We start from the raw sequence: 16815 nt of genomic DNA on the forward strand, positions 1-16815 counted from the left end.
GAACTTGAATCCGTTTGCCTAATATAAAAGTCTTGTAGACATAGTAGCCCTAAAGAATACCACTGAGGATATTCTTAAAATTATGCAGGAGGCACTGGCTACACTTGAAACTGGAGAAAGCTTCTGTAATTTTAATGGCTTTACAGAGAAGACAATTTCTTCAGGTTTTTCTTGTCACATAACCAGATAACAAGCAACACCTGCTTAAATTCCCTCCTCTGCACATCTCTTAAGGTACAGGAGCCACCTCCAGTTTTCACTTTGACAACCCTAGGCCTAAGTCACAAAGATGTCTCTGTCTCGCCCTGCTTAAATCCACAGTTATAAAAAAGCAGGCAGCAAAATAGCAGTGATCACCTGACCACATCTAGCTCCTTGATTGTTTTTGGCATAAGTCTACCTAGAGGGGTGGAGAAAAAGGGTAAGGTAGGGCTGATTATCCATAATTGACAGAGCTGGCTCCGATAGCAGATGGGTTGTAGCATGTGACAGGTCTAGCTTGGAGGCAGGCTGGTTAGATGCCACCTTATTAAAAAGAAGAACACACAAGAATGGAATGATAGGCTTTCAAACACATCAGATGCAGGCATGAAATAACTGGTCTCTGAAACATTAGAAATCATTTCTACACATCTTTGCCCCAATCCATTCAAGATTCAAGATAAACATGTTGCAGCACTCAGGCTGTGTCAACACTTTGGTAACCACATGGTTGTTTAAAAACGCCACACCTGGGAATGCATGACTAGGGGAAACTGGGTCCTCAAGATGTTTTGGTCTACAAGTCTCATGATCCCTTATTATTGACCATAAGTGTGATAAAGATTGATACACAACACATGTTATTCCATAATTAAACTAGTGCTATTGTGGCAGAACAGCAGGCTCATATGATAAAATCCATACCATTAGAATATGTTCTTACTTCTAACACTATCAACAAAAACCATAGAGACCACAGGAAATCAAAGTGGAATGCTCAGTTGTATTTTACCCCATCTGGGTTGTTTATTTTTGGTGTTGTATGTGTTTACGTCTCTGTGTACATGAGCCCCAAGCTGCCTAAATTGTCTGATTAATCTCCATATGCCAAGATCCTGTTTTTGCTCTGGGTGCCGGCAATTGAGCCTTTTCATCTTAAGGAAGTTGTTTGTCGTCTGCTCTGAAAATAACCACAGCAGGAATTGGGCTGTATTTTTAGGACACAGGATGGACCATGGACATGCCTTGTGCCTTCTGGTATGGGATTGTTGGCTTCCTATTGCTCTACAAAGCTTTGGTAAGTAGGTCAGAGAAAAGGCATCAACAACGATTACCTAAAATAAAATGTCACCTAAAGGTTACATTTCCCACTGTGACAAATATCCTGCATCTTTATCATGGCGATACACTGCTGAGAAAGAATTAATACACAGGGCATTTTGCTTTGATCCTTATACACAGATGCTACATGTAAAATATATATTTGATTGTATGCAATTATGTGTAATTTAAAACATTTAACTGAATTAATAAATGTAATTAATTTTAATTTTAATATAATGTTTTAGCAGTGCAGATATCATTCTAATTGCTGTACTTACCTACATATGACTACATTGTGTAGAACTGAATGTATTTAAATTTCATTGTGTGTGTGTGTGTGTACACGTACGTAGCATTTAAATTTAATTAGAAGTGTTAGTCTATTTATATTCAACTTGTGAAAATTTAAATGGTTCAATGGCTCTATTCTAATTTATTCGAGCTCATAAACACCATCTTCATTTAGTTAATTTTTCCATACTTTTTCTTTTTGGGCATGGGCAGTCAAAGTTGCTTTACAAGAATAGTAAAACTATACAGTGAAAAATTGTTGCTGTTAACTGCCATCAAGTTGTCTTTGACTCACGGTGACTCCATGAACGAGAAACCTCCAAATCATGCTTTTGCTAAAAGCCCTGTCAGGCCTTGCAGACTTAGGGTCATGAGTTCCTTGATTGAATCTATCAGTCTTCAGTCTGATCTTTCTGTCTTCTTGCTGCTTTTACCTTACCAAGAATCATTGTCTTTTCTAGTGAGTCATTCCTTCTCACTAGAGAAAATCCCTCCTGGGCACACAGAAGATTGGGTGACCTGGAAGGCACTCCAACAGGTTGCGTTCTGGCACCACGAGATGCAGAGCTAACCTTGAGAAATGGGGCTACAATTAGTAGAAAACAGAAAGAAGGTGGGAAAAGAATATGGCCCTTTCCTTTAATCATCTTTAAAACCAAACTGTTCCAATATCTTGTGTGTTATTCCTCATCAACAGCTTTTACCATCTTGACTGCAGTTTGATTTTGCTTTGCTGTGGATTCTAATTTTCTGTTGTGAAATGTTGCTGGGCATATATAGAGCTTTTTAGTTGATGTGACTTTGGACTTCATCACATGCAATAAAATCAGTAAGAAAGATCCAGAACCCCATAGCTAATGACTGCAGATTACTGAATATCCCGTTGCTAAAAAGTTATAATGGAAACAACTTCTTTTGCTATTACAATACTGGAAGGACCTTAATACATGGCCTACTAGATGCCAATGCAAGTTATTATGCTGTTAGCCTGGTGGAAGATACTGTACATACAATCCCTTTCTCAGGCATTCAGTATTTATTTTGTGGTTCTCATCCAATCTCAGATCAGGAAGTAGTGAACTCTGGGAACAAGTTATAAAAAGAAAGACATTCTGTCGTCTCTTCAGAGGGTTAAAAGTCATCTCCATTTCAAATCCACAGTATTGCTTTGGACCAAATTCTTTTTTGTGCACGAACAATTTTTCCTCTGGGGAGGGAAAGCAATGTTCACGATAAAACTGTTCACGATCATGATGAGACTTGGCTTTTATCAGTTTCTTATGTTTCCATATTCATTCAAATTATCCCCATCCCACTTTTCTTTTCCAGTTTTCATATATCAACTATTCTTCTCATCAGCATCACTAAAACCTACAAAATTTGGCAAGAGATACCTGTCAACATAGAAAATTGAATGTAAACATCCAACCAGCATTTTCACTTATATTTGAATAAGATCAACACATTATAGCTTTACATGTATAAATGGAAACCTATTTCTATTGTTTTAGATAGCTGTTGATGAAAGAGAAGTAGCAAGAGAACACGTAGCAGCCATTTATTCTCATCAGTGAAAAAACACATAATTCCTTGGAGATGTGCTGGACCAAATATAAAAGGAAACAAATACCAGGGAGAGATACAAATGTTTTTGGCTACAGTGTTGCCAAAAACATTTATACAGTGAGAAATGTTGTTAAAAGTTTTCAAAACATTTTTATAAAGTTTATGAAGAAATCAGCTAAGGTCAAGTTCTTCTTAATCCCCTTGATTTAAGTGAAGTACAGCAGAGAAGAGCCTGCATGGTACAATGGTTTGAGTGGAAGACTCGAGTGGATCTACACTGATTCAATATCATGGGTCCCATCTAGTGTGGCTATACTAGATTAGTTCTGGGATGTGCTACACATGCAGTTCCTCAGCTGCTGCTGAAGCAGAAGGAAGTGACTACAATCTAGCAATGCCAACCTAGTTCGATAATGCCTGATGGCCACCATTTCTATTCCCATCCATTCTCTGTATCACAGAGGTTTCGGCATGATCCCTTTTGTTTGATTGCTGCCTGGAGTGATGTTGACCAGGGTAATGAGGGAGAATAGAGAGGAGGAATAATTCCCTTCTCTCCCTCCTCTCTTCCGAAACCACTCCATCACCCCAAACAACATCACAGTAGGCAACATTTGACTGGTGGGATTCATATCACAGTTGAAAACCACAATGACATGGAAAATGGGAAGGTATAAGTGCCATGCCATGTCTGCAGGCTGCCCATACCTGGGAGACACAGGATGGCAGTGTAAACAGTTCCAGTCAGTACCCCTTCAGAAATGGGCTCAAAGTTGGAAGATACTCTGAATTTTGGCCCAGGATAAAAAGTATCCCCTGACTTTTAGTAAACATGAATCAAGGCTGTGTAAAGGTGCTCTTGTCTTGCATTGTCCTGGACCAGCTCTGCGAAGCATTTGGCTACTATGAAGCTGATTTGGGCCCTTCAACATTAAGTGGCCAGGGTAGGCATGCTGTAGGATTCTGGGAGAACAGAATTAAATCCTCATTCAGCCACAGAAAGATGTTGGTAACTTTAGGAAAATCATGTGCTTAGCCTCAGAGGAAGCAGTGGTAAGACTGCTTTGAACAAATCTTGTGAAGAAAACTCCATGATAGGTTTGCCTTAGGACTGCCATAAGTAAAAAATGAATTGAAGATGTAGAGAAATGTTTATTATAGAGTGTTTATTATACTGTATTTAAACTGTATTTATGTATTACATTTATTGCCATGGCCTAGCTGTGAGGGATAGGTTGCCATGGTGACAAGACAAAGCCTCAGAGGAGGTGGGCGGAGCTTAAGGAGGAAAAGGTTTGAAAGTGGCAGTTAAGCTTCAGTCCGGTGGAAGAGACCCGGGGAAGAGGATAGCCAGTTAGGGCTCTGTTGTGAAGCTGTGAGAATTCAGTAGTTCCTAGAATTTGTGAATAATTCTTCAGCAAGAGAGCTGAAGGTGTTACCTTGTTAGATTGCTTAGGTTAAAGGAATCTAACAGAGGGGGTTTTCAGGATTGCCAGTAAGGAAAGACTGGTGATCAGTGGTTTGTTCCGAGTATAGGGCAAACCGTGTGGATATTCACAATAGGGAACTCTGAAGTAGTATAAGCACTTCACTAAAGAAGAAGTTTGTAGAATTGTATCATCAGAAGCATGTATCTCAAACCAGCCATTTTGTAACATCAAGCCTTGTGCCAAGTTCAAATTCTCAAAACTGCAACAATTACGTTCTGTTAACAATAAATCTTGTTCTCTTTGTATTTCAAACCTGCTTCCTTCATTGCTTTTATGCTTGGTGAATTCCACACTACCAAACTCACCTCACAACACAACTAAAGATAAACAGAGACATAATCCAGCGTCTCTAAACATATTGGTGGCAGCTTAATGGATATTTAAAGGAAGGTTCCTCACAGAATATTGGTAGCATTAAAGAAGATTAATACTTCCTCACATAATTTTTGGTGGCATTCTAGTGAGATTAGCGCTGCTTCTTTACATTTCTGTTGACAAGCGGTGGGATTAACGCTTCTTTACATTTTTGGTGGCAGACGACGGGATTCGTGTAACAACTAATCGAGTGCCTTAAGTTTAATTTTAAAATAAGTTGTGAGGTAAAAGTTGCTGAAAAATGGCTACCAGGCGGCAGAGAAAGCTGGCTGAGGAAAGAGAGGGAGACCAAGAAGAAAGTTCAAGCTCTGAGGCAGAGACAGAGCCAGTGCCTATGACAGAAATGGCTCTTAAGTACAAATTAGAGATGAAACGATTGGAGATGGAGAGAGAGGCGAAACAAAGAGAATTTGAAGAAAAACAAAGAGAGTTGGAGATGGAGAGAGAGGCGAAACAAAGAGAATTTGAAGAAAAACAAAGGGAAAGAGAATTTGAAGAAAGACAAAGAGAGAGAGAAGTGGAACGCGAGTTAGAATTGAAGAGAATGGAGTTTGAGCTAGAAAAGCAAAGATTAGCTTTATCTCAAACATCCAGTGATGTTCAGGAAGGGAGATCTGGAGGGGATACCCCAGATTTGATGAAGAAATTCCCAAAATATACCAAGGAGGATTGTCCAGAGAAATTCCTAATATCTTTTGAAAGATGTTGTCGTGATTTTGGAGTGGCTAAGGAAAAATGGATGACATACCTTAGGCCACAGATAAGTGGGAAACTTTTGCAGATTTATGGACAGATGCCGGAGGAGTCTTGTAGAGACTATGATCTGTTTAAGAAACAGGTTCAACAGGAATATAGATTGACTCCTGAATATTATAGATTTAAGTTCAGGACGTTGAAGAAAGATAAAACACAAAGTTTTGCTCAGGTGGCCTCTAGATTGTCTCAACTGTTCGATAGTTGGATAAAGACGTCTGAGGTAGAAGATTATCAACAGCTGAGGGAACTTTTGAAATTGGAACAATTTTTCCAATTAGTTCCTTATGAAATTCCTTGGGTGATTCAAGATCGCAAGCCATCCACGATTGTAGAGGCAGCGGGTATGGCAGATCAAATAACAACCTTGAAAGAAGGATTTAAAAGGGAAGATCTGCCAGGGGACAAAAGAACAAACAGGCAGCCATTTTATTCACAACAAAAGCGCCCACAGCAAGAAAAGGGTGCTGACTTAGAAGACACCCCCTATAGGAGGCAGAGTGTAATAAGACCAACTGCTCCTGAGGTAAAACGACGGTGCTATCAATGTGGAGAATGGAATCATTTAAAATATCAATGTCCCTTGTTAAGGAAAGAGAAAACAACCCTCTTTGTGAATAAAATGAAAGAAACACCAAGGGCAGAAACAGATACTGTTTCAAAGGAGAGTTCAAGCTCAGAGCCTCAAGAGAAACAATGTCTGTTCATCCTGTCAGGCAGCCCATCTAAGGACTACTTAGAAACCATTTCTATTGATCACAAAGACAGGAAAGGACTCAGAGATACAGGTTCCGAAGTATGCATCGCGCACCCTGAAATAATACCTCAGAAATTTCAACAGCCAACCTCTGAAATAAAATTAAAAGGTTTAGGTCCCGCGATCCCGACACCCGTGGTGACCTTGCCAATAGAATATAAAGGATGGAAGGGTATGTGGGATTTTGCAGTCAGTCCTGACATACCATATCAATGTTTAATTGGAAATGATTTGGCTGAGGAGATTAAATTCTGTAAGATGGCATGTGGGGAGAAAGAATGTAACAATGAAAGCCCTGAACAGAAAGCCCTGTGTTTTGCCATACAACAAGATGGGGACGAGAGTCCAGAAACCAGCGCTACAGTGGCTGAGCTTGTTAAGAAGACGGGAGGAGTTGAGGAGATTCGGCAGGAACAGAGAGCCGATGGATCTCTGAAGCCTCTATTTGCTTTAGCTCAAAACCCCACAGTATTGCCAGAAGAACAGCCCTCCGAGTTTATACTGAAGAATGGTGTCCTATATAGGGAATCCAAAAGTGTAAACTCGACAGAAAGATCAGTGACATGTAGTCAAATTGTAGTGCCTCAAGGTTTTAGAGAACAGCTGATGAGGGTGGCACACGAAAACCCTCAAGGTGGACATTTGGGCATAAGAAAAACCACGAAAAGGATCACTAAAAACTTTTATTGGCCTGGCATGTTCCAGAGGATCAAAGAGTTTTGCCAATCCTGTGACATCTGCCAGAGATTGAGCACTGGAAGGGATAAAGTTAAAGCTCCATTGATCCCTATGCCAATAATTGGGGAACCATTTTACAGAGTAGGCATTGACATTGTAGGTCCTCTCTGTAAACCAAGCAGACGTGGTTACCGTTACATTTTAACCATGATTGACTACGCCACAAGATATCCAGAGGCTGTAGCTCTGACTAACATCGAAACAACTACAATTGCAAATGCCCTGCTGTCCATTTGGGGAAGAACTGGATATCCCAGAGAACTGGTCTCGGACTTGGGAACCCAGTTTACTTCCAAGCTTCTGTCGAAGTTGCTGGAGTTATGTGGAATTAGACACCTGACTTCCACAGCATATCATCCGCAAACAAATGGACTGGTTGAGAATATGAACAAGACTTTAGTCAAAATGATAAAGTCTTACAGTCAGGAAAGGCCTTATGACTGGGACGTCAAGTTACAACAACTGCTGTTCGCCTACAGGACCGTCCCTCATGACAGCACCGGCTACAGTCCATTTGAATTGCTGTATGGAAGGAAAGCTCGTGGTCCGTTAGATCTGTTGAGAGAATATTGGGAAGAAAGTCCGGCGAAGGATCCTGTTCCAGTGACGGAGTATTTAAGAGATCTTCAAGCAACAATGCAGCTGGCTAGAGACATAGCTCAAGAACATTTGCTTGCGGCTCAGCAGAAACAGAAAGACTATTATGACTCTACTGCTAAGCCAAAGGTCTTCGACATCGGAGATGAAGTTTTATTTTTATCTCCCAACAAGGCCAACAAGCTTCAATTGGATTGGTCTGGACCATGGAAGGTCATCAGAAGACACAATCACATAAACTATGATATTTTTGATGAACAATCCAATGTAGAAAAAAGAGTCCATGTAAATATGTTGAAGCCTTATGTTGTAAGATCTGCAAATGTATGTTTTGTTGTTTCAGAAGAGGAATCCGGTCCCTTTTCTTTTTGGGAGGGTGATCGTGAACAGTTCAGGAATGTAGATCGGGTAGATATGAATGTAGAATTGTCCCTACCTCAGAAAAGAGAGGTTGTAGAGGTTTTAAATAAATATAGGGACATATTTTCGGACTTGCCAGGAAAGGTCCAAGGAGTCCAGCATCGAATAAACACCGGTGATGCTACTCCTATTGTATCTCCACCCTACAGGGTTACGGGGAGAATTAATGAATGTATTGAAAAAGAAATTAGGGAAATGTTGGACCTAGGGATTATTGCTCCATCGGTTAGCTCTTGGGCTTCACCTATAGTTTTAGTGCAGAAGCCTGACAAAACAATTAGGTTTTGTGTAGACTATAGGAGGTTAAATAAAGTGACCCAGACGGACACCTATCCTATGCCACGTTTAGACGATCTACTGGAAAGGATGGGGAAGGCCAACTTTATTAGTAGCATTGATTTGACCAAGGGGTTTTGGCAAGTGCCCATGGCACCACAAGACCGTCACAAGACCGCTTTCCGGACCCAAAATCGATTATTTGAATTCTATGTCCTTCCTTTTGGCCTAAAAAATAGCCCGGCCACATTTCAAAGATTAGTGGACAGTGTTTTGAGTGGACTGGGGTCTTTCTGTGTAGCCTATATTGATGATATAGGGATTTTTAGTAATTCATGGAGAGATCACCTTAATCATTTAGATCTGGTGCTAAACAGGTTGAGGGAAGCAGGGTTAACCGTTAAAGCTTCCAAGTGTAGGATAGGATATAAGGTTACCAAATATTTAGGACATTTAGTGGGAGGAGGTCATATTCGACCTGATCCTACTAAAGTGGCAGTTATACACCAGTGGCCAGTGCCCAAAACGAAAAAACAGGTTAGGGCATTCCTTGGATTGGCGGGTTACTATCGAAAATTTATCCCATCCTTTAGTAATCTGGCAGCCCCTCTTTCGGATCTTACTAAAAAGAAGAACCCGAACCAGGTAATTTGGACTCCAAATTGTCAGACTGCCATGGATCAGTTGAAGAAATCCATTACTTCAGATTCTGTCCTAATGGCACCAGATTTTGACAAGCCCTTTATTTTGACGTGTGATGCTTCAGATACTGGGCTTGGAGCTGTCCTAAGCCAATTGGATGTAGAAGGAGAAGACAGACCCCTATTGTTCTTAAGTAAAAAATGGCATTCTAATGAGTATAGTATGTCAACAATTGAGAAAGAATGCTATGCCATTAACTGGTCAGTCAAGAAACTGAAACCATATTTGTGGGGTAGGAAATTTACTTTGCAAACAGACCATGCTCCCTTACGATGGCTAGATAATGTAAAAGGTACCAATAACAAACTGTTAAGATGGAGTTTGGGTTTACAAGATTTCATATTTGACATAAAACATGTTTCAGGTAAACAAAATGTAGTTGCGGACGCCTTATCAAGGATTCCATAGGTTAAAGGTTTGTATATATGTATAGTTGAAATGTACCTAACTATGATGCGTTTCCCTTTCAGAATTGATATATGTATATTTATTGTTAAATGTTATGTAGGATTATTTTTGCTATTCTAGGATTAAGAAATGTGCAAAAATATTTTTCTGGGGGGGAAGGTGTAGAGAAATGTTTATTATAGAGTGTTTATTATACTGTATTTAAACTGTATTTATGTATTACATTTATTGCCATGGCCTAGCTGTGAGGGATAGGTTGCCATGGTGACAAGACAAAGCCTCAGAGGAGGTGGGCGGAGCTTAAGGAGGAAAAGGTTTGAAAGTGGCAGTTAAGCTTCAGTCCGGTGGAAGAGACCCGGGGAAGAGGATAGCCAGTTAGGGCTCTGTTGTGAAGCTGTGAGAATTCAGTAGTTCCTAGAATTTGTGAATAATTCTTCAGCAAGAGAGCTGAAGGTGTTACCTTGTTAGATTGCTTAGGTTAAAGGAATCTAACAGAGGGGGTTTTCAGGATTGCCAGTAAGGAAAGACTGGTGATCAGTGGTTTGTTCCGAGTATAGGGCAAACCGTGTGGATATTCACAATAGGGAACTCTGAAGTAGTATAAGCACTTCACTAAAGAAGAAGTTTGTAGAATTGTATCATCAGAAGCATGTATCTCAAACCAGCCATTTTGTAACATCAAGCCTTGTGCCAAGTTCAAATTCTCAAAACTGCAACAATTACGTTCTGTTAACAATAAATCTTGTTCTCTTTGTATTTCAAACCTGCTTCCTTCATTGCTTTTATGCTTGGTGAATTCCACACTACCAAACTCACCTCACAACACAACTAAAGATAAACAGAGACATAATCCAGCGTCTCTAAACATATTGGTGGCAGCTTAATGGATATTTAAAGGAAGGTTCCTCACAGAATATTGGTAGCATTAAAGAAGATTAATACTTCCTCACATAATTTTTGGTGGCATTCTAGTGAGATTAGCGCTGCTTCTTTACATTTCTGTTGACAAGCGGTGGGATTAACGCTTCTATAAAACAACAACAACAACAACAGTCCATGGATTCATGTGCTCTGTGCCTGTGTCATGTAAACCAGAGTGGGAATCATGTGGTCCTCCAGGGTCAATGGTAAATCTCAGCACTCCACCAGGATAGACAAATGTGAGGAATGCTGGAAGCTGCCACATTTCTGTTTCTAAGGTAGCCCCTTTTCTCAGTAAGTTAGCACATGTATGTGAAACTAATTATACTTTCCAGATTTGTGACTTCATTTTATTTCTGCAGTGGAATAATTGGTCCTTAGGAGAAAGATGGTGCAGCCGTATCCAAGACTATCCAGGAATTGATTATTCAATTGCAATTTGAATTGAAGTTCAATATTGTGATGTAAAACAACTGAAAATGTTGATCCCTTGTGGAGAAATGCCAAGGTAAGTTTTTATAAAAGTAAAAAAATGTGGCAAAACCAGACTATGTGTCATATAGTTCTATCAAATGAAATATAATCTTATTACATTAAGAACAAGACATGCTTCTGAATGAGTCTCAGTTATATGAGGATGAGCTAGAATGGCTATACTTTATAAATAACTAAACAGCAAGGCATTGCATTTTTCTTTAAGTTTTGTTAAATCTGCACTCATGTGCAAAATAGCATATGTAAATTTTATGAAAATCATGAACCTCTTTTATGCTCAATTTTCAGCAGAAGACTAGTGATAAAAATATCTGACACAATTGGCTTCAGTCTAGAAAAGCTTGTGCTAGAAATTTTTCTCATTTTCAAAGTTCTACTGGATTCCTTCATGGATTTTCAATGCACAGATATTTTAAAACATTCTTGCTTGTTTGCTTCCACTATGAAGGGAAAAAACAAGGCTAATTCCTACTGGGATACATTAAGCCAAGATAGGTGTCTGAACTCATCCACGGCACTTGGTAAATGATCAGAGGTACTCCTAGAAAAGTTGAAAGATTTTTTTTTCCATAAAGGAATTACATACTGTAATTAAAACAAAGAAACAAGTTTGGGTGGGAAGAACTCTTCCAGTTTTCAATTCCAGATTTCTAATGCAGATAAAAGCAATTGTTCTCTCTTGCTCAAGGTGAAATGAGCACTGATTCATCTGAATGAATAAAATGGCTAAATACTCTTGATTGTTTATATAGCAGTGGATTGACATGGAAAGCACACTGCCAAATCCTTTCTGAAGAACACTGGCAATGAAGTTATTGTCATTGCCAATGGAATGCCAGAGGAATGATTTCCTTCTGCTTGTTGCTCTTGCTGGGCATTACGGGCATCATGGATGCAGCAAATTATCTACCATTATACCATTGAGTCCACTGCTGTGAAAATGAAAGAGCAGGACTCTAGTCATAGAGCCAAAGAGTTGGAAGAGACCTCATGGGGCATCCAAACCAACCCCCTGCCAAGAAGCAGTAAATTGCCCTCAAAGCACCCCCGACAGATGGCCTTCCAGCCTCTGTTTAAAAGAAAGAGCCTCCACCACACTCCGGGGCAGAGAGTTCCACTGCTGAACAGCTCACAGTCAGGAAGTTCTTCCTCGTGTTCAGATGGAATCTCCTTTCCTGTAGTTTGAAGTCATTGTTCCGCGTCCTAATCTCCAGGGCAGCAGAAAACAAGCCTGCTCCCTATGACTTCCCCTCACATATTTTCCCATGGCCATCATGTCTCCTCTTAGTCTTCTCTTCTGAAGGCTAAACATGCCCAACTCTTGAAGCTGCTCCTCATAGGGCTTGTTCTCAAGACCCTTGATCATTTTAGTCGCCCTCCACATTTCAGCTTGTCAACATCTCCCTTCAATTATGGTGCCCAGAATTGGACAAGTATTCCAGGTGTGTTCTGAGCAAGGCAGGATAGAGAGGTAGCATAACTTCCCTGGATCTAGACACTATACTCCTATTTATACAGGCCAAAATCACATTGTTGGCCCATGTTTAACTTGAGTGGAAGGTTCAGCCTACAGACCAACTCTCCTTGATGGCAGCTGCACCTCACTGCCCCCTCCCACCAGCGGCCGGCAAGGAGGAGGTGAAAAGGTGGGCATGAGACTTTGGCTCCTTCAGAGTGAAAGGTGCAGTCTACAGACCAACTCTCCTCTGTGGCAGCTACACCTTGCTGCCCCCTCTTGTATAGTATAAATGGCAGTAGGAATGAGTTTAATTTTGCTGTTTACAGATTTACATTTTTCTTGGACAGGCCTTCAAACAGAATATCATCAAATATAGGAGATATGAAATTGTGCAGAGTAATGGCTGGAAGGGTGATTTCCAAAAAAGGAAAAAGCATTTAAAATGGAAGTAATATTTCCAGGATTTCAGCAGATCAGAAGCTTCTAGTACTAGCAATAGAACACTTGGGCTTAAGCAATTCAAGAGCAGAGTTAAACTTTATTCAAAGATCTATATTACTAAATGGGAAAGTTAACAGGGCACAGCTATGTAACTAACTAACTCACAGATGACATCTTGTCTCTCCCATGTGCACAGGAGAAGAACAAAAAGTAGAACAAAATGGAGAACTTATGTGCTCAGAAAAAAGGGTGTTTCTGAGAAGTAAGAAAGGTGATAGGAGGAAAGAACAGTGATAGGCAGACAGAGAGGCTAATGTGGAAAGTGCTTTTCTCTACCAGCTAACTCATCTGCTTTTCAAAGTTCATTACGAGGACTACTAAGTCCATGCTGAGTTCCAATTGGAGGTAGTATTATGTGGACCACTTACAATGGGTTCAAGATGAGTACATTTTATTTAGCTCATGTAGGCAAATTATAAACTCCAGGATTCTGTAGGGTGCAGCCAAGATAGTTAAAGGGTGATCAAAGTGCTCTAATTGTGTAGTGCGAAAGAGACCTCAGTTACTTTCAAGCCCTGTTCTCAGCCTCCCTTCTCTCGCCAGATGATTTCACTGGGTTGTGATTACTGGGTTGGGAAAGTAGAAAAGAAAGGGAGGAAAAGGTTTTGTTTTTTTAAAACCCAAACCTGCAGGTTTTAATTTAAAACAAAATAAACACAGCCTCAGACATTAATCTTCTGTGATTGCTTGACAATTAATTTGTGTGATTCATGAAGCTATGCTCGTTTCCTGGTCAGTTTTATGGGACAGCAGGAAATATTTCTGGAAGGATGCCCACTGTCCCATAGTACCCCCAGGGGGTCATCCTTCATAAAACCTCAACACAGGCATTCCTCCAATCCAGGGGTCCTCAAAAATTACAAGACGAGGACCAGTTCACGGTCCCTCAGAATGCTTGGGGGAGGGGGGGGTGAACTATACTTTTTTAAAAAAAATTAATAAATTCCTATGCACACTGCACATACCTTATTTGTAGTGCAAAATAACATGAAGAACAATAAAATATTTAAAATTTGGAACAATTTTAACCAACACAAAATTACCAGTATTTCAGCGGGAAGTGTGGGCCTGCTTTTGGCTGATGGGATAGTCAAGTTAATTAGGATTTTGTTGTTGTTGTGTGCCTTCAAGTTGTTTCAGATTTAGAGTGACTGACCCTAAGTCTAAAGTTTAGGGCGGAGGCTGGGGAAATGACCTTGGAGGGCTATTTGGGGACTCCTACTCCGATCAATGCAGTTTTCTGCAGCTCATTGCCATGTATTGTTGGCAAAGAGTCATCTACTTCTGGCAATCAGAGTTGGGTTGTATGTTTGCAGGTCTGAGAAAGCCCTGTATATCCAGCATTTGTTTTTCTCTGTAGGCTATACATGATATTGATTTGATTGTGTGTTTTGATTATGTGGTCCTGCATGGCAGGAGAACTGGCTCTTGTAGTCTCTTCCAGCTCAGGGAGTTAAGTCTGAGAAGGTATCCAGTATGTGTGATTTCAACTGCTTTTTAATGTTAGGAGAAAGTGAATATGAACAATAGTGGATGTCAGAAGGATTAACAACCAAACAGAGTGCAACCAATAGGGCTAAATCCAATGGTTTGTCCCAACCAGAGTAGCCTCACTGAACACATATGAATTCAATATTTAGGTAAGAATAGGTGGAGTGCAACATATTTAAAATTCATAGCTAAAGCACTCCTATTTCATTTCTATTGTCATGGTTCAGTTCTGGGAGGGATATTTAAAAGTTTTGGGAGGTGTATTTAAAACTTTCAGCCAGAGTGCTTTAGTGTCTCACCAAACTACAGTTGCCAGGATGCCATGGGATGGGACTACGGCAGTTAAAGTGGCCCTATAATTATGTATTGTAGTGTGAATGGTGTCTGCTCTAGTTCAGGCTCAACAGTTGAACTTACCCCACAGCAATATCTCCCATTTACAAGTAAATATGACTTAGGCCCCATCTGCACTGACCATTTAATGCAGTTAGTTAGCTTCAAACTGCAGTGGCCAGACAACAAACTTCAACCAAGCACATGAAAGAAAGTTCTTCATATGCACCACCGCTTCGTGGTTTGTGTAATTAATTACCACCCAGGCTTAAAAGTGGTTCCAGCCTTTCTTATAAAATTATCTGCACAGTAAAAACACTTTTTTCAATACTGTTTTGAAACTCCATTAAATGATCAGTGTAGCCATGCCTTAAATTGGGAAAATGCAATTTTTCCAATGGAGGGGAAGGACTAACAACAACTTCCCTGATCCCATACCTCACTGCAATCCACAAGGGCTTTTACTGCTTTAAAAGATAAACTTAATTGCAAATTTGCTAATCTTCATGTCTAGTTTGTTCCTAATTTACAGAGTGATATGAAATTCTTTGGGTAGCCATAAGTCAGTAGATAACATAGGCACACAATAAAAAAAATGTATTAACCTGCAAGTTGCAAAACCCCAGAACTACAATAAGGGTTTGCAACTGGCAGATCTGCATAAATGACAACCAATATATTTATGGCACCCCATACTGTAGCTGTATTTTTTTTTAATCATGCTCTGCATTGGTCAAGTTTCCCTTCTCTAAATTGGAGGAATGCTGATCCCTTTAAATATTGTTTAAAATGAATCCAGAAAGGGGGAATTAATATGAGTATGCTCAGTGCCCTGCTTCTTATAAAACATATTTTCTCTTTCAGGAAGAAATACTTTGAGTAGTTCATATTGCATCAGGGCAAGGTGGGGGTAGAATAAACATCTTCTGTCTATTTATGACTTCAAATTAGACTGAATATGATGAAGTATGTGCCCTGTCTCCATTTTTCTGGGCATTAGTGCTCCTTCGATATATGTATATGAATCATGTTGCCTGTTGATTTATGGCAACCCCATCAATTTTGCAGGATTTTCTTAGGCAAGGGATACTCAGAGGTACTGACCTGGGTTGATCCTGTTTAGCTTTCAAGATCAGACAGGTAAAAAGGCATGATGACCAGCACCAAAAAATGAACAAACATCGGAATAGAGTCTAAATGAATCTAAGTTGCTAGGACTGGATGAACATCCAAGGGTTAAAAGAATTGGTAGGAGTAATTTGTGATGTCTCCTTCTCTGGAGAGGCTGGATGGCCATCTGCCGAGGTGCTAGCAAAGGGGGTGGTCCAGGATGAGAGGGCTTGTAAGCTGTAACACCTGTAGGGCACCACTTTTCTTACCCCTGTCTTTTGCAGGCTAAAAACATCTTTTAAAAATAAATATTTTACATATGTGTAGAAAACATTAGATGGAGCAAAATGAGGCAGGCCTTAGAATAACCACAAAGAACGCCTTCTTTTTGGCCCACCCCTTTTCCAAAATGTGCTTCAGATATTTTGGACAGGCTGCTATGGAGAAGATTTGGCTGAAAAAAGGCATAGAAGAAAAAGAAAGAAAAAAAAAGAAAGGTCACAGATAGCTGTGCAATCTGCATAAGACAATTTATATGTATAGATTCAGAAATAATTGCTATAATGTAAGGAGAACACAATGTATGGCAGGAACTGTTCTGTGATATTTGTCTGGTGTTCTGGTATACTGTGGCTAGTTAGCTAGAAATATACCATATCTCCTGTTCAATAGTTATTCTTAAACCATTCAAAATGATAAAATAGATGACTGCCTTTGTAGAACAATTCACTTCTATATATAGGAGCCATCCATTCCCAGAGATTCATGTAAAGATACAGATAACTTTAATGTTCATAGTTGGATCTATGAACAAGAGGTGAAAATAA

General features: G+C 39.8%; 1 long non-coding RNA gene across 1 annotated transcript; it reads left to right on the top strand.

Annotated features, from left to right (window-relative positions):
* The first annotated feature begins 1142 nt into the window (after positions 1-1142).
* Positions 1143-11101, top strand: LOC132762085 (uncharacterized). Its single transcript, XR_009630085.2, has 3 exons — positions 1143-1279; positions 2058-2209; positions 10962-11101. It is a non-coding gene; the product is annotated as an uncharacterized lncRNA (long non-coding RNA).
* The last annotated feature ends 5714 nt before the right edge of the window (positions 11102-16815 follow it).

This window comes from Anolis sagrei, chromosome 1 (genome assembly GCF_037176765.1).
Source record: "Anolis sagrei isolate rAnoSag1 chromosome 1, rAnoSag1.mat, whole genome shotgun sequence".
NCBI lineage: Eukaryota > Metazoa > Chordata > Lepidosauria > Squamata > Dactyloidae > Anolis > Anolis sagrei.